This window comes from Monodelphis domestica, chromosome 2, assembly GCF_027887165.1.
Source record: "Monodelphis domestica isolate mMonDom1 chromosome 2, mMonDom1.pri, whole genome shotgun sequence".
Lineage (NCBI taxonomy): Eukaryota > Metazoa > Chordata > Mammalia > Didelphimorphia > Didelphidae > Monodelphis > Monodelphis domestica.
Genome location: NC_077228.1, coordinates 451,702,642 through 451,721,014, shown reverse-complemented (window position 1 = coordinate 451,721,014; position 18,373 = coordinate 451,702,642). Strand labels below are relative to the sequence as shown.

Below are 18,373 nucleotides of genomic sequence, written 5' to 3'. Positions count from 1 at the left end.
TCCTATCCCAATGAAACTTTCTCTTCTCTGAGACCTCCTCTACTGTGTCTCCAACTCTTAATTTTGGGTTATGAAGAAAAAGAAGGATGAGACTTGGCCAGGCAATGGAGGCCAAAACATTTGCACAGTAGGACTATTTTAGAAAAGCTGATTCTTTCAAGATCTTGTTTGAATGTCTCTATTTATGGAGAAATTGGTAGATTAGCCATTCAACTTTATGTAACCTTGGCATGATGATCCATTTAGATTCAGCCTTCATTGTGGATACAAAGCACTTGGATATCTAATTTAAGTTTTGAGTTTGTGCCAAAGGAAACACCCTTCCCCACCTCCAGAAACATGATCGCTTTCTCCAAACAGTCATTTCTGGGCTCTCAAAATGACTATTGTCTTTAGAGTCGCATACACAATATCATTGGTTGTTTTATGTCTATCATAAGTGGCATCAGAAGGAGAAGATCTCTTCTAAGTAAGAATCTGAATAACTAACAAGAAAATAGATGTATCAGTTACAGAATCATAGAAGCTCAGAATTAGACATTAGTCTAGCCCATATGTCTATAAGGATGTCTTTTATAAAATACCTAACAAATGTGCCCATTCTAAGAGGTACTGTGTACCTGTGTGTTAGGATCTATACACACATGTGTTGATATGTATGTATGTATACATATAACTCTCCCAAGGCAATCCATTCTATTTTTGTGCTGCTATGATTATTAGGGAGCTAGGTAGCAAAGTGGATAGAGTGCTGGGTTTAGAGTCAGGAAGACAAGTTCAAATTCAACCTTAAATACTTACTATTAAATACTAGCCCACTAGCTTAAATATTAGTGACTCTGGGCAAGTCATTTAAACTCTGTCTGCTTCTGTTTCCTCATCTCTAAAATGGGAATAATAATAATAGCACCTACTGGTTAGATGTGAAGATGGAATAAGATAATATTTGTAAAGCATTTTCCCAAATATTAAAGAGTTATGTAAATGTTATTATTATTATCATTACTCATATTAAATATAAATCTGCCCCTCTACAACTGCTATTATTTACTCTTGGTCACTCTTTCATTTGTTGAATGTTCAGTCATTTTTTTTCAGTTATGTCAAAAACGTAAATGTTAAAAATTAATGGTTTGACTAAATATATGAAAATTATAAATAATGTGGTCACCAATTCAAAGTATTATTGCTCAAAGTTGAAATGACTTTAATAGCTTTTATTTACAAAAGAGATGGAAAGAGTGCAAGCAGAGAAATACAAAAGGGTAGAGAAAACATAAACTTCTCTAACTAAATATTGCTCCAGTGTCAACTCAACCAGGACTTGTTGAACTTCAACCAGAATTAAACTCTCTCCAGAAGACAGGAAGGGAAAGCCAGCTATCCATTCACCCAAGTTCCCTTCAAGAGGCAGGTCAAGATGATGACTCGAGCTTCATGAAGGTGACTCTTGAGGCCAACTTTCTTCTTGAAGCTGTTTCTTCCTATTTTGGATTTTCTTGGTAGAGATACTAGAGTTGTGTGCCTTTACCTTCTCCTCTCATTTTCCAGATAAGGAAACTGAGGCAAAGAGGGTGAAGGGACTTGCCACTGGTGTTTGAGGCCAGATTTGAACTCAGGAATATGAGTCCTACTGACTCCAAGCTTTGCACTCTACCATTGCCCCACCTAGCTGCCCAGTATTCACTTACTGCCCACTATAATTAGTAATAATAATAATTGATGATTATTATTGATATAGTGATTACTATGTGATAGGCAGTATGATAAGTGCTTTATATTATCTTGTTTGTTCCTTGAAATAGCCCTGGGAGGTAGGGGCTATTATTATCAGCCCCATTTCACATATGAGGAAATTGATCCACATAAATCTTAAATGGCTTGTTCAGAGTCACCAAGCTAGTAAATGTCTGAGGACAGATTTGAACTTGTCTCCTTGATGGCAGCTCTGACACTTTATCCACTGTGCCAAGGAAGTGCTCACTTCTCTGTTACTGCCCAGAGACACACAGCTACAAAGTGTCAGAGTTTAATCCAATGGAATTTTCTTGGTCATGATACTAGAGTGGTTTGCCATTCTCCAGTGGTCTCAGTAGATCCTTTTATTAGGTAATCAGAAGTAAAATGACTTGCTCAGGGTCACACAAGTAGGAAGTGTCTGAGACCAGATCTGAACTTAGGTCTTCCTAACACATCTTATTACCTTTTATCAGGATGACTGTCATAGCTTCCAATTTGATGTCCTGTAGTTCTGTTCTCTATCATTTTCTAATCTGTCTTCCACACAACTGCCAAATAGCCCTAAGTCATAAGTTTGGCCATACCATTCTTTTGCTCAAGAACTCCCAATAGTTCCTTACGACTTCTGTTAAACATTTTAAAGTGGCAGTGAAATGATTTTATTTATTAAAAAATGAAAAAATGAGTATCAAGAAATATAGTTTCAAAGACACAGAATATAATAGAAGATCCTTTAAAATAACTTATATGACTATAAATTAAGGGATGGTTAAATAAGGATTATTAATTTGACAGGAGAAATTAGGTGAGTGAAACTCAAGTCATTTGGAGTCTCTGATTTATGTGACTGAGGAGAAGAGAAAGCTGAGGCTAACTCTGTTTGTCTCCCCAAAACTCTTAAAAGGAAAAACTGATTGAAGTCAGGTGTTCCTGATGGAAAGTGAGACTAGGAGGGGCAGTTGAGGGGCTCAGTGTATAGAGAGCCAAGCCTGGAGATGAAAGGTTCTAGGTTCAAATGTGGCCTCAGACACTTCTTAGTTGTGTGACCCTGGCCAAGTCACTTAAACTTTTTTGTCAGACAGAAAAATTTAAGAGGAGTTAGCATTTAAAATCTCTAACTCAGTTCAGAGGTCAGTGAGTTGCTGTGGGGTTGACAAGTATCCAGAGATCAGGGGTCTGAGCCAATTTTTTTTTGCAAGAAAAGATACAAATATGCTTGCTTATAAGAAGGTATAAAAGGAAAAATAAAAAGCAGTAAGTACTGGAATTTTCCAAACACATTCTTAGCCTAGCTAGCCACATTGGAAGGCAACTGCTGTCTGTTGCTCTTTTTTTATGCACACTCATACCAACATTTAGTATCAAGGAACAGATTTTAAGTAGAGATAACAAATCAAGTCTGTGTTTGGAGTTGAAATTGCATATGCCAGATCACAGGTTTTTTGAACCACAGTCTGCATTTTTGAGAAAGAAAATTTCCATGGAAAGTGGATATTTTTACACTTAGTTGCAAAAGAATCTTGAATCCTTCAGAAAATATGAAAAAAGCCAATACATTAAAAAGTAAGAATGTGGTGTTGAAGGGAAGGTTGTTCTTCCTTAAGCACATGCCTTTAATACAAATGTGTTTATTGACAACAATATTTTTATGTTTTCATAATGCTATTATTACTATAAAGAACATTCATGTGTTTGCAAAGTATTTTATATGTGTCATCTCTTCTGATCCTCTTAATAACCCTGTGAGGTAGCTGTTATTATATCCATTTTACAAATGAGGAAACGGAGGCTAAAGGAGTTAAATGACTTGACCAGAGTCACACAGTAATTATCTGAAGTGGGGTCTGAACTCAGGACTTCTTTCCTTGAATTCCAGTACACTCTGTACTATGTTTTCTTTAGGAAAATTTGCTTTCTCTGCCTATGGATTACTTATATCTCTAAAATGTGCCTAAACTGATCAATGAGGGTGCTTCAAACATGGTGGTGTTATGAATAAAAATTAATCCTGGACACTTTATACTTAATTTATAGAGGAAGTGACTTAGCTGAAGTATAATGAAAAGAATGCTAGATTTGGAGTCTGAGAGCAGATGAGATCCGGGGCAAGTCATTTTCCCTGTGTGGTCCTTGGATTCTTCAGACAGATCCATACCCATGTTCTGTTTTCCATAGCACTTATATGATGAGCAGTCAAATAGCCTTCACACTAAAGAAAGAATGAATGGAATATTGACTTTGGTGCTATCACTAAAGATCCCTTGATTTGGGACAGGACTAGTGAAACTTATTGGCTTAGTGGGTATTATTCCCATATTTAGAACCTTGTCTGACCAAAATGGTGTTTGAATTTAAATTGGGGGGTTGAATCAGTTTTAACATAGCCGGTAGCCCTTTTGGTAGCTTCTATGGGTGGCAACAAATGCCACCTGGGGAAAGGAAGGGGCATTTATAATTATTTGAGCTGACCCTCACCACAGAGGGCATACTGCCTCTGGGGAAGTCCTTAAACTTTGTGCAAAACAGTTTGGAGGTCAGGCTCAGTCCCGGATTATTGGAAGAACACCTAGAAGAAAGAATGACTTTTGAGGCTACCATGGAAATTCTGAAATATTCAAGTTCAGGAATGGGGGGTCCCATATAGTTTGATGCTTTTTCCTCAGTTTGGGAGATGGAAGGAGTGTATTCTAGTGTAAGAGGCTTGAAAGTAAGCCATGGCACTAGCTCTTCTTCCATTATTGATGAGGGTCTTCAAATCTGAATGTTATGCTCCTTTCTACTCTCCATCATTTCTCTTTCTTTCCTGCCAGGGTGTTACTTGAGTATACTTTAGGTGTGGGCATTCTGAGGTTTTCTGAAGCAGCCAAGTGTCGATGTTCATTTACCTTTTCAAAAATGTTTATTTCAAAAGCTTATTTTCCATCCTTCCTATAATGCCATATCCATGTTAGTTTTTGTTCCTACACGTGGAATCTTCCCTAAGTATACTGTGTCAAGTTTAGAAAATTATAGATAGAACATAAAAGTGTTCTATTAATTACCTTGATTCTAGTCCAGATGGATAAGAAGTCTAGAACTGAATGATAAGGAATCTGACAGCTAAACTGGTCCAATCTTGCATCTGAAAGAATGTTCTAGAAACAAATTGGCCTTTTTATTGTTGGGAAGGGGTTGAGAATGGGGGTGAAGAGAAGATGCTGTTTATCTTAGTCTTAATTCACAGCCAATGAAAATATAACTGCTTTGGGGTATGACAAATTAAGACTTCCTTACCTACCTGGCCATTCAGAGCCCAGCACTTTTGAGCCAGATAATATATGTCTCTGCTAATTAAAAAAATGTTTTTCTCATTCCTTTTGTTCTTATAGCATAGTTTTTTTTCCCCCTGGATATTCCACCTCTTTTCCTGAACAATTGAACCTCCCCTTAACAAAGAAAAAAAATACTATAATGCTAAGCTGAACTTCAACCTATTCATTCATTCATTCACTCATACAACAAATATTGGGTACATCCTATGTACAAGGTACTGTCAGGCACTGATCTTGAAAAGCAAATGAGAATTTATTTACCAGGCATGTACTATGTGCCTAGAAATGTGGTAGGAATAATTAAGTGGAGAGAGAGATCATAAAATATGGTCTCCAATTTTAAGAAGTTTATAAACTAATTGGAGAGATAAACAAATCCAGAAAGACCTATATAGTTGTAAGCATCTTATCCAAAAAGCCTCACTATATATAAACACAATTTCCTATCAGAGAAAGCAAAGGTCTGGGTCACACCAAGAAATGGCTTGTTCTTTTTAATCACAACACTGCTAGCAATAAAAAAATTACTTAGCATTTCTAAAAAGCAATGAACAAAGGGAAGAAAAAATTCAGCTGCATAATGACTAGCCTGACATTTAAAACAACCAAATTCAAGGTAAACAGGATCTCTTGTCAAGTCATCAGCATTTGCTGAGCATCCACTATCCTGGGAACACTGTGCTAAGGAATTTGTAGATAGTCATAAAATAAAAAGCAGATGAAGATCCTGCCCCCAGGACCTTATGACATCCATTAAGCAAGGGTAGCATTTAGTATCAAACAAAGCATACCTCCTCTATCAATCATTATTTCACTACCCTCTGTTGTATTATTCTTCAATTCCTTAAAGCTAAGTCACGAGTTGATCACAAGGGTGAACAAGATGGTGCCAGAGGCAGAATCTCAACTTGTATCTCTTTCCAGTTTACCAAACCAAGCTGCCTTCTTAGGTTTCAGACTCAGTTACCAGACCAAAGAAAACCAAGAGTCCAGGTCGATGTATTAGTCTTTCCAAAATAGAAGTTTCATGACCAACTGTGGGAAGAGGAAAAGGACAGATCTGGAGCCCTGAAGAGTACCAGGGACAAACAGAGATTACCTTGCCTCCTGTGAGAACTTGGAACCTATCCAGCTTCCATAGTCACTTTTTCCCAGAATATAATACGATCCACTTGGGTTTTGCATTTCACAGACAGGGCTCTCTATCAACTCACAGCCCTACTATTGCTTTGGACTCTTGCTACATATCCTTACCCAAGAAGGTGGACATCTTGTTTTAGGAAAATCATTCAATAGATTTTCATCGCTGGGAGATGAGAGAGATTGATTGCCATATTACCCAAGAACCTTCTCTTCCTTGTGATGAGCAGACCTTACCAAAGCTATGTTCTATAGAAACCCTCCCTCTCAGTTACCTCAAAATTAAGGGGAAAAATCTTGCATGATAAAATCTACTTAAAAGGAGCTCAGGTACAATAAGGCGCTGATTATAATGACAGTTGCTACATGTGCCAATTGCAATTACTGTATAAGCAAATCCTCCATTTCTTATGAATTAGATCCAAGTAAATCTGCTTCAGAAACACATGACTATAGCAATAAAGAAGATTTCTTGAGTTTTTTCTCTGAGGGAAATCCCACTGGTATTTCGTCTGCCTCCTAAGAGATCTCACCTGAATATGTTATTGTCATGACATTGCCCACACAATTTATGGAAGCAGGTTGAGTCCAGAATGTCCCTGGGCAACATTCTGAAAAAGAAAGAGCTTGTTACAAGTGATGACAGTCACACAGAGAGAGTGTGAGCCAGGGAATTAGATGCCTATTGTCCCATCTCAGTTCTGCCACTGTCTTGATGCTTGACCCTGAGGCTGCCATTTAACCCTAGGTCATGCTCTTTCCATTCACAAAGAATAATGTTGAGTTTGGTCAGGGACCTTTAATCAAAAGGTCCCATTAGAACACCAAACACTTGATTTGAACTGTACCCTACGAGTTTGTGATCTTTATACTTCTAACCCAAGAAGGTAACTTGGTTTGCAATCAAAGGTACTTTTTAGAGTTTTCTTAGTTCAGAAATCAAAGGCTATGGAAGCTAGCAAGCAAAGCTCCAACTTCTGCTATTGATGGCAACAGACTGTGACCCAGATCTCACAGGCTGTGAGAACAATTCTCAGCCACCTGGTATTTGGTGGCATGTTGAGACTGGAAGCACAGAAAATTTGCACCCGAATGATTGTATCTTCCTAGATCCTTCTCTGACAAACTAGAGATTTGTATGTCTTGCTGTCATCCTGTTTGGTTGTCAACAACAGCTGGGAGGGAGGGGACTACAAAATGCAAATTGTCTTTCCTTATTTATTTTTCCTTTTGTTTATTTTTTAAATGATCACAGTGTGAGCAAAGGTGTGGGTTTCTCTACTGGAAGCCCTTAAAGGATTTTCAAAGATTTCTATTCACCCCTTCTGATTAAAAAAAAAAAAGGAGTTAGTAAGATATTATAAAATCATCAAGAGAGGCTCTAACATGATCCACCCACCTTTCACATGGGGAAGCTGTCACTGTGAATGCTATTAGACTGGGCACTGGCTGAGAAGGGTAAGGGGAGATTTCTGTAAGGCATACAGATGGCTCAATTTGGCCATTGGAAGTTTTGAGAAACTTTTGACTATAATAAGGCAAAGCAAAAATATAGAAGAATCAGACTGTGGCAACATCTAAGCTAGTTATTCTCCTACAAAACACTTAACTGACACTCAAGGTGCTGAGAGACTTTAATGCTTAACAGGCTTCTTTCTGCCTTTAGCAGTATGTTGGCTTAAGGCTGTCAGAGCTCAGTGTGTCAAGTCAGTTGCCAGGCCAACAGTCTGGGATGCAACTACTGGCCAGGAAACCAGAAGAGAATTTCTCCTTGGTGACATAGAGAATTTATTTCTCTGCCTGGCTTTCTTAAGAAAAAGATACGTGTTTTCATGATGAGTGGGTATGAAGGCTTTCTAAATATAAAAGTGGCATACCATATTGCAAATCTATTTTTTAAAAATTAAATGACAATATTGTGCATTTAGTGCCTTTTTCTGAGAGGTGCCCATTACTTCTGAGTGAATCATTTTAACACCCTATGTAGGAGTTTGTGCAGACTTGCATCATTTTGAAGAGCTAGAAAATTGAAAGTTTCTAGAATGATTCCTTCACTGACCTCCAGTGTGACATCTTGGGGTGTACCCTGGTTCCTCCCAGACCAGCTACCTCTGGTTCTAGGGAGTCTCAAAACCAAAGCTCAGGAGCTTCTCATTGATATGTTTACTTATACTTGTCAGACAGAGCAAAACCAAGAGGACGAGTATGACAAGGTAGTTGGTGACAGAGTGGGGAATAAAGTGAAGTATGTTGCCTGGGACTTTCCTGAAATATTGGTCCAGGGGAGACATTCACCAATCAGGATAACGAGGTACCAGACTGGATTTTCTTTTAGGGCATGGTCAGTGGTATGTGAGACAAAGATAGTTGGCTAGTCTTAGACTCAGTTCCGACTTCTGTGTAGAAAGACAGGTTTCCATATACACAAATACTTAAAGCAGCACCTTTTATGGAAGCAGAGAACTAAAAATGAAGTAGATGCCCACCAGCTGAGGAATAATTGAACAAATTGTGGTATATGAACGTAATCTTATGATGCCATCAGCAAATTTGAAGAATTCAGAGATCCATGAGAAAGCTTATGTGAACTGAAACAGAATGAATTAAGAAGAAGCAGGAAAATATATACAGTATAGAACAATGATTATAACAATGTAATTAGAAATAATAAAATATGAAATCAAACACTATATAATTATAATGGCCAAGATTGACCCCAGAGAAGATTGATAAAATGTATGTACTTTTCTTTATTTCAGATAAGGATGTGTGTGTACATTTGTGTGTGTGTAAATATATATATATGTATTGCATTGTCAGATATTGCCAATGTATTGATTGGTTTTGCTGAATTTTTTTTCTTTTTTAATATTTGTTACAAGGGATGGCTTACTGGGTGGAGAAGGCTGAGTGATATATTTGAAAATGAATGTTATGAGAAAACAAAAAAATCAAGGAAGAAAAACCAATAAATCATCTCCTCCCCCCAAAACCTGATAGACTCTTCCATAAATACATATGTCATTAGTAGGGAGAATGGACACACGAGTACATGAGTGGAAGGTCCACAGAGAAGAGCATACACAAAGGAAACACAGGTGGTCAGGGAATATACAAAGAAGGGCAACATTTACCCTTGAAGTAAAGTGAAGCAGGGAGATAGATATTTGGAGTGATATCAAGCTATTACTACTGGGACTTTTTCCTCCCTGGGCTTGCATGGCATGTAGTGTCTAATGGAGAATGATATGTAGTTTTTACCAAGCATTACTCCTTGCTGGTCTTCTGGGGTTGCTATTGGATGGGGCTCTCTTGGTTTTCATAATCTAGGCATGGAAATACTGGACAGGAGATTATGAATTTTTTTTTCTCCTTCCAGCTTCTAACTCTTTAATTAGAATTCTTTACTGACAGATCACTCTTCTCTTTAAGAGAAAGAATGAGCTCTTCCATCTTTCTTTTAGTTTTAAATCCAGAGGCTTTTATGTGATCACTCATAGAAAGGCAGGACTCTCATCCTCTCAGTCATAGGACTAGGGGAAAATTCTCAAGCTACTTTTCTATGAAAATCTATTAGTCCTTAAATCCTTAATTTAATTGGCTTTTCCCTTCCAAAAGGAGTTTCTTGAGCTGTGGGAGCAAAGGTTTTATGGAACACAGAGAAGCTAGCCAACAAAGAAACTCTATTAGATAGTAGCTAAGTAGCTCCCATAGACTTTGAATCTATTTTTAAACCTTTGCTTCCTTGTCATCAAGAATAGTGTCTGTTCCAATCCTCTATCTGATGTGGCATTAAGAAGTTCTTGTGACAGTCATTCCATAATGGATAAATGTCAAAGGATATGAAGAGGCAGTTTTTCAGATGAAGTAATCAACACTAGTCATATGAAAAAAATGCTCAAAGTCACCATTGGTTAAAGAAATATAAATTAAAGCAACTTTAAGGTACCATTCCACATATATCAGATGGGCCAATTTGGCAGGAAAGGAAAATGACAAATATTGGAGGGGATGTGGGAAAATTGACACATTAATGTACAGTTGGTGGAGTGAGGAATTGATTCAACCATTCTGGAAAACAATTTGGATCTATGCCAAAAAGGGCTATAAAATCATGTATAGCCTTTGCCCCAGAAATACCACTACTAAGTCTGTACTCCAAAAAGATAAAAAAGGAAAAAAATATATATATACATACAAAAATACTGATAGCAGTTTTTTGTGTGGTGGTAAATAATTGGAAATTGAAGAGATGCCCATCAATTGGGAAAGGATTGAACAAGTTGTAGAAATGATTGTGATGGAATGCTATTTTTCTATAAGAAATAATGAGCAAAAGGACAGAGGATTTAAGAAATACCTGGAAAGACTTACAAAAACTGATGCAAAGTGAAATGAGCAGAAGCAAGAGAACACTGTACAGAGTAACAGCAATATTGTATGATAAACAACTGTGAATGGATTTATAATGAAAAATGCTAACCAACTCCAGAGAAAGAATTGATGGAGTCTGAATACATATCAAAACAAACTTTAAAACATTTATTTTTTTAGTTTTTTAGTTTGTGTTTTTTTTTCACAACACGATATGGAAATATATTTTGCATGATTGCATGAATATAACCTACATAAAATTGCTTGCCTTCTCAAGGAAGGGACAGTAGAGGGAGGAAGGAAGGGGGGAGGGAGGCAGGAGAGAGGGAGAGAAGGAGAGAATCTTTAACTCAAGATAAAAAATAATATTAAACAATTTTATGGGCAATTGGGAAAATATTAAATCTTTAAAAAGTTCTTGTGACTATATGCTTAATAACCAATTTCCAAACTGCACCAATTTAGCATGATTTTAGGGATTTCCATTCCAATAAACTGATATTATCTGGGTTGATGGTGCTTTAAAATTTTCTTGATAATTATTTGTTTATATCTTTTTATCTTTCCTCTCTGGAAAATGACTCAACATCTTGTTTATTTGTGTTAATTTCCTACATACTGTGTGTAATAGACCCTTAGTAGAAATCTTTGACATAAAGATTTTTTTCCTCTGACAGCTAACTTTCCTTCTTATCCGAGCTTCACTGATTTTGCTTGTGTATATATAATCAAAATGATCTTTTGTAACATCCTTCTTTTTGTTTAGCTAATAATTTCTCACATCATCATAACTGTGGAAGCTTGTCTTCAAATTTTTAATGTATCTTTTACATTTATATTTATTGAACCTTTTATATATAGCCATTCATAGCACATTCAGGTATATGTTATAAAATGATGGTTTAAAGCTTTCTGCCAAACTTCTTTCCAGTTTTCCCATTTTTTAGTCAAATACCAAGTTCTTCCCTAATTAGTCTATGTGTTTTGAATTTATCAAATACTGGGTTATTGACTTTGGTCTTTTCTTATTCTTGTTTATATAGTTTTGCCTACTTTTCTTTTTTTAAACCAGGACTAAATGCTTTTCATGATTACTGTTTTCTTATATAATTTGAAGTCTGGAAGTGTTATTCATTCCTCATTGCTATTTCCCTACCAATAAGTGGATAATTTAAGCATTTATTAAGTGCTGAGCATGTGCCAAGCACTGTGCTAAATGGTGAGGCTACAAAGAAAGGCAAAACTCAAAAGTAGTCCCTGCTCTCAAGGAGCTCAAATCAGACTCTGAAACATTTGTAAGTCTTCCTAGGTTTTTCTGAAATTCTCTGTCCTCTTGCTCATTATTTCTTATAGCACAATAACATTCCATAACAATAATTTTGACAACTTGTTTAGTCATTCCCCAATTGTTGGGCATTTCTCTAATTTCCAATTATTTACCACCACTTGAATTTCATCACTATAGGCATATTTATGCTGTGTACCATAAAGTGTTACACATTCCAGAAAGCCTAGCTCAAGAAAATAAAGGAGATAAGGATTGGACTTGTGATTTGATTGGTATAGGGAACTCTTTTTTTAATTTAAAAAAATTTGTGTATGTGTCAATTTTATGTAAAAACAAATTTCCACATAAAAGTTTCCCAAAGTTATATGATCCAAATTGTCCCCCATCCCAGAGCTGGCAAGCTATTAAATTTGGGTTTTATATATTTATATGTGTATTGTCACAAAAAAAAAACATTTCCACATTATAAGTGAATAATCTTATAAAACCAAAACCCCCAAACATATACCCAAATAAGTGAAAAATTGTATGCTTTTGTCTGCATTCCTATTTCTCTGGAGGTAGATAACATTCTTTTTCATAAGTTAGGGAACTCTTGAATGAGGAAATTTCTTCTACCCATGCAGTTTCAAGTCTTCTCTATAACTTAAGAATCCTCTAGAGCTACTGAGAACCCTGGTATCAAAATCAGAGAGGAATGGGAACCATTAAACTATATATATATTGCCTTATAATCCACATAGTAACATTATCTACATTTTAATGTATTTTTATTATCATGTTAAATATTTTCCATTTTAGGTTAGGAATCTAGTTTGGATCATAAGAGAGAGTATTGTAACAGGCTTCTTTGGACTTAGGGACAGCAGTTTTGTCACTTTGGACCTAAGAGCATAAAGACATTAAGTGAATCCTTCAGGGTCACAGAACCAGTAAGAGCTAGAGATTTAAACTAGTATTTAAGTTCAGTGTTTCCTCACCCTACTTAATGATTTTTTTTCTAATTTTTTGCTTTATTATTTCAGAAGCCAAATGGTTAATACAGATAATACCAACTTTCTTCTAAGACAGGAAGATATGTGCATGGTCCCAGTATGTTTCAATTTCATCATTTGAAGGTGGAAAATAAGAAGGTGTGGTATACGGGTTATGGTAAGGAAAGACTTGCCCTTTGAAGAGGAGCGATCATATACTATCTAGTTTCCTAATCTGGTAAATGTTTGTTTTTAACAGGGCTCAAACTGTAGGACCACTAGAATGATTGTGTTTTTTAGGCTTGAACCCAGTGACACAAATTATTTTCTGGGTTCTATAACTCTTTAGTGAAGAATTCAGTATATTTGTCAAATTACATTTTTTTTTAAGATATAGAAACCAGATAAATTACTTAACTTATTTCAGTCTCAGTATCCCCATCTGTCAAATGAGATGGGTTGGCCAATGACATCCATTCTGACTTTAAATCTATGAGCCTTGATAAAGTCTCAAGAAATTATCACCTCTTTATTCTTAAAATGTTGAGTTACTAATCATATCCATATACATAAGATCATAGACTTGAAGCTAGAATGGATTTTTAAAGTCATCTAATCCAATCCCCTCATTTTACAGATGAGTTGAAGCCCTTTAAGTAACAACTATCCATGGTCACACAAGTAGGAAGTGGCAGCCAGATAGAAGAGGTACTCTAAACCCCAGATGAAAAAAGTATTTCAAGCTCTTTATTGCTGATGTTTCTTGCAGTTAGAATTCTTTTAACTCTGGCTGGTAGTTTGGAAAGAGTACCTTTGATTGCATGAACATTATCATTTGAGACAGCTCCAATAAATGCTTCCATTCTTCCCTCCCCTTTCCCTCTTGGTTTTATTATTGTTGAGATCCATTTTATTCCATTCAGGCTGAATCTCACACTTTTTAAAGGATGTTTTCAGGGGCATTGCTGATTACACGCAGCCTTAAATTGGTTATACATGGAAATGTATTCTGGATAAGGGAAACTATCTGACTCATCCACACTCAGGGTAAAGTCTCTGCTTCAAAAAGGAAGCTAAAAACAATGCTTTAAAGAGTAAAGCTAGACACTGAGGATGTTTGGGGGGTGTCATGTTTCTGATGCACTAAATTCAAATGTATACCCCAAATATAAGTGCAATCCTAGACTTTTAGCTGATATAGACTATATTTGTCCAAATTATTCCTCTCTACTCATTTTCCTCCATTCATTACTGGTATTACTAGGTAAGGCAGAACTGTATTACTACATTGGATTCATTTCATGAAACTCTTTTACACTATATAGGATGTTATCTTTGTCAAATATGTGCTTTATGTATGAAAACCTACATCATACGTGTGTTGTCAAAAAAACTAGGAAGACTTTAAATATTCAAATGGAGTCATTTCATTTCAACTCATTCATTGTGACTTAAAAATGTGACTTTTTCTTGCCTGACCATTTCACATATTCCTAGCTTACCTCCTTCATTTTATGCATGGTAGGTCGGAAACTATATTGATTTTTGATTTCTTTTTTTTTTTTGAAAAAAAAAAGCCATAAAAATGTTGCTATATAGAGAGTTGAAGTAAATTTAATTGGAGTGGGAAAACAATTTGTAATAAGGCATCACTCCCAAAGTCTCTAAGTACATTTGTACAATTGTGAGTGACATTACTAAAACCTCTGCAATGGCCTGGCACTGTGACAATCTGACAAATAATGAAGTCAACAACCTCAGTTGGAGATATGTGGCAAGGAGTCATAGTAGAAGCAGTACCCACTGGGAACCCTTCTCAGGGAAATGAATATAAGTGATTGAGGTTATACAGGCATCTGGGGAAAAGTTGTTCATTGGTGCATGTAATTATTTCTCATGAGCCCTGATATGAGTTCTGTTTGTTTTTGCTGATCTGTAAATAAATGTGTTTATTCCTTAATTGAGCCTTGTGACCATGTGCTTTTGAGAAGAGTTGGAGACAATATTCTTCTTGGCATGAGATCATGAAATTTCTGGTTTTCTTGGTGCCTGCAAGGAGTCAGAGAAGTGAGAAAAATCATTCTTTCATGTCACGGTAAAGCCCCTAATAGGGTTTATAATACTGTGTCAAAAGATCTGGAAAATTAGCACCAGCCAATTCTTTTTTTTCTAATAAGAAACACATCTAATATGAATGAAAATACATTATTTTTCAACTAGTATACCAAATATAAATTTTAACAATATTTAAAAAATTGAATTTCAATTGAAATGATCAAGTTCATGATGTATTTAAGTCTATTTGCATTTTTTTTTAATTTCAGGGAAATAGCATAAATTTTTAGCCATCAAACCAAGGGTCTCACTTCCTTCATCATTTCTTTAATTAACTCTCTTTGGTCGCAAGATATAATGAATGGCTATTGATTAAGTGAGTTTCTCATAAGGGACTGGGATTGTGCTAAGCAATGAGCATACAAATACAAAAGCAAGACAATCCTTGCCCCTAAATAGCTTATATTCTATAGGATGCATGCTCATAAATAATTAAATGCAGATGTACATCTATCTATATCTATATACATAGGCTAGCAAAAGGAAAGCATGAAAGAACTCTTTAAAGAGAAGATATTGAAGTTGATTCATAAAGATAGCTAAGAGTTGTAAGAAGTAGAGATGAAGGGGAAGCTAGATGGCTCAATGGATAGAGAACCAGGCCTGGAGATGGGAGGTCTTGGGTTCAAATTTGAACTCAGACACTTCTTACCTGTGTGATCCTGGGCAAGTCACTTAACCCCAATTACCTAGGCCTTACCATTCTTCTGTCTTGGGATGGATATTTAGTATTGGTTCTAATATTGAAAGTAGAAATTAAAAAAAAAGAAGAAATAGAGATGAGGAGGAAAAGTATTCTAGGAATGGTTGATAGCCTTTGAAAAGTTACAGAGGTGGGGAATAGAATGTTCAGTACAGGGACAGTAAGTAGTTCAGTTTGTCTGGAATGTAGACTACACAAGGACAAGCAGTAGGCTGGAGCCATATAGGAAAAGGTTTTAAATGCCAAACAGAAATTTTTGATGTTTCTATTATAGAGGACAATATGGAGCTACCAGAGAATGACACAATCAGAACTGAACTTTAGGAATATCAATTTAGCAACTGGACAGGGAGATTTGGAGGTGAGGAGACCAATTAGGAAAAAACTGTTTTAAAAGTCAGGGGAGAGGTGATGAGGACTTGAACTAGGGCAGTTGTGGGGTGAAGAAGAGAGGAGAGAAATATAAGAAATACTGATGAAATTCACAGATCTTAGTGGGACTTATTTATCTTGGTCACAGGAAAATCAAACTCAGAAGCAATTACAAAACCTGATATGCAGTAAAGCATTCAATTTCCTACCCCTCTAATGGAATGCATCCCTCATAACCAGAAACTTTATACAATTCTGATAATGTATCTTATTTAATCCTACATTCTTGAATGATACATCAGGATATACTGGTAATCTTGGACACATCACTTCACTACTTGGGGCTTTAGTTTCCTTATTTGTGAAAATGAAGACATTGGACTAGATGACTTCAAATGTCCCTTCCAGTTCTAAATCAGAGATCCTATAGCAGTGATGGAAAACCTTTTGTTTATTTATTTTTATTCATATGTATATATATATATATATATATATATATATTTAAACCCTTACCTTCTGTCTTAGAATCAGTACTGTGTATTGGTTCCAAGGCAGAAGAGTGGTAAGGGCTAGGAAATGGGGGTTGTGACTAGCCCAGGAAGTGTCTGAGGTCAGATTTGAACTTAGGACCTCCCATCTCCAGGTCTGACTCTCAGTCCACTGAGCCACCCAGCTGCCCCTGATGGCAAACCTTTTAGAGACTGAATGCCCAAACTGCAACTCTCATACCAGGGCGGGTGATGTGAGAAATGTGCTCACACATAGTGGAGAGTGGGAAGGGAGCAGCCTCTTATGGCACGCGTGCCATCAGTTCACCAATATGTTCCTATAGTGATCTAGAAACCCATTTTAGTAACTAGACTTATTTATCCAGTTGCTGCTACCATGGGAAAGGGTCATGCACTTAGTCTGAGGAAATTGCTTGGAGGAGGGAGATTAAGGAAGTTTTTAATGTCTTCACTCCAATGATCAAATAAAGATAGATGATGAAAATTATCTAGGTTAATCAGGCAAAATTCCTAGTTTTTACTTGAATCATTCAAGTTAATATAATCAAAATAAAATTTTTCCTTCCTTGGATTATTAAAAAAAAATTACCATTTTTTTCTGTCTACAAATCCCAAAGGTAGTGCCAAATAATTTCAAATTTAAAAATTAGCCTTGAACTCACTGGTCTCATTTGGGAAGGAAAAAAAGCTAATAACTGATTCTTAAGGAATACTAAGGGAATAACCATTAACTTCAAAAATAAGACAAATTGAGACCAATATAACATTTTTTTTTATTTTGAAAACTTCTTTGAAAGGAAGAAAAAGTAAAGATTTTTTTTTTAATCACAGACTTCAAGTTAAGAACTCCTGTTCTATAGAGGCGTCATGATTATTTACAAGGATAGGAAGAACCATGCTATCTGCTGTTATCCACATTGGCAATCTATTCCCAAAATGTTATGGGTCAAAAAACCAGGATAAAACTCTGTCATTCATTCCTACCCCCTAATAATAGAAGTGTTTTAGCTGCATAATTATAAGGTGGATAAAGTCTCTCTCTAGTTCCAGACTGAAATTGCACTCTAATGGCACATAATTATCCATCTCTGCCAAATACACCTACAATAAGAAACAAGCTCTGGGTTTGACTCCACTAATGAACCTGTAAGCCATGACAAAGGGCATCCTTAGACAGCAGAAATAAGTGCCCAGGGATAATGCTGTTCAGTTTCAAGGCTGACCCTAGGAAACCTTTTAGTTCATGTTATGCTGAAAAAGACTATGCTTCCTTAAAACCCAGGCTCCCTATGTGGGATTAATTTTAAACACGACAGATGCTGACCTAGTGAAATGAGAAATTCTATTTCAGAGATAAGAGACAGCCTGGTGGTTGTGTTTTTCCCTTCTAAAATACAACCTGAGGGCTTAGCATTCATGTCTGGGATGAGAATGCTTGAGTGTCTTTGGCCATAATTTACACAGGCTTGAACATTAAATGTTCTTTCTGTTAAAGTTCCTAGAAATGCACTGGGTTTAAAAAAAAACAATATTCAAATCTTTAAAAGTTCAAATCTCAAAAGCCCCAAAGGGAATTAGTTTTAGGTATTTTCCTTGCTAGTTATAGTTAAGAAAATTAACCAATTAGCTGATAAATTCAAGGAAGTAGATAAAATGCCTGGATAATTCAGCATTATCACTTACACTTGTCTCCCTATCACACTCACTGTCCCCTGAATTATCCGGATTGAAACTATGTGTCATGTATTATACTGGAAAAATATTTTGCTTAGAGATAGAAGGCATGGGTTAAAGACCTGATTGTTTCTTACTTACTACGTTGATTTGAGTTCTGATGGCCTCACAGA

At 36.1% G+C, this 18,373-nt stretch overlaps 1 protein-coding gene across 8 annotated transcripts in view; it reads left to right on the top strand.

Moving 5' to 3' along the window:
* Positions 1-18,373, top strand: part of LOC100032638 (protein unc-93 homolog A) — a 212,407-nt gene that overhangs the window by 88,258 nt on the left and 105,776 nt on the right. For 2 of the 8 annotated variants that reach the window (XM_007484894.3, XM_056819020.1), the window contains exon 2: positions 12,879-12,986. The exons of 2 other annotated variants lie outside the window; for them this stretch is intronic. The gene's annotated coding sequence lies outside the window, so the exon portion shown is untranslated. Of the gene's footprint in view, positions 1-12,878; positions 13,066-18,373 lie in introns of all 8 variants that reach the window. 4 more of the 8 variants (XM_007484893.3, XM_016429007.2, XM_016429010.2 and 1 more) reach the window with 2 other exon arrangements.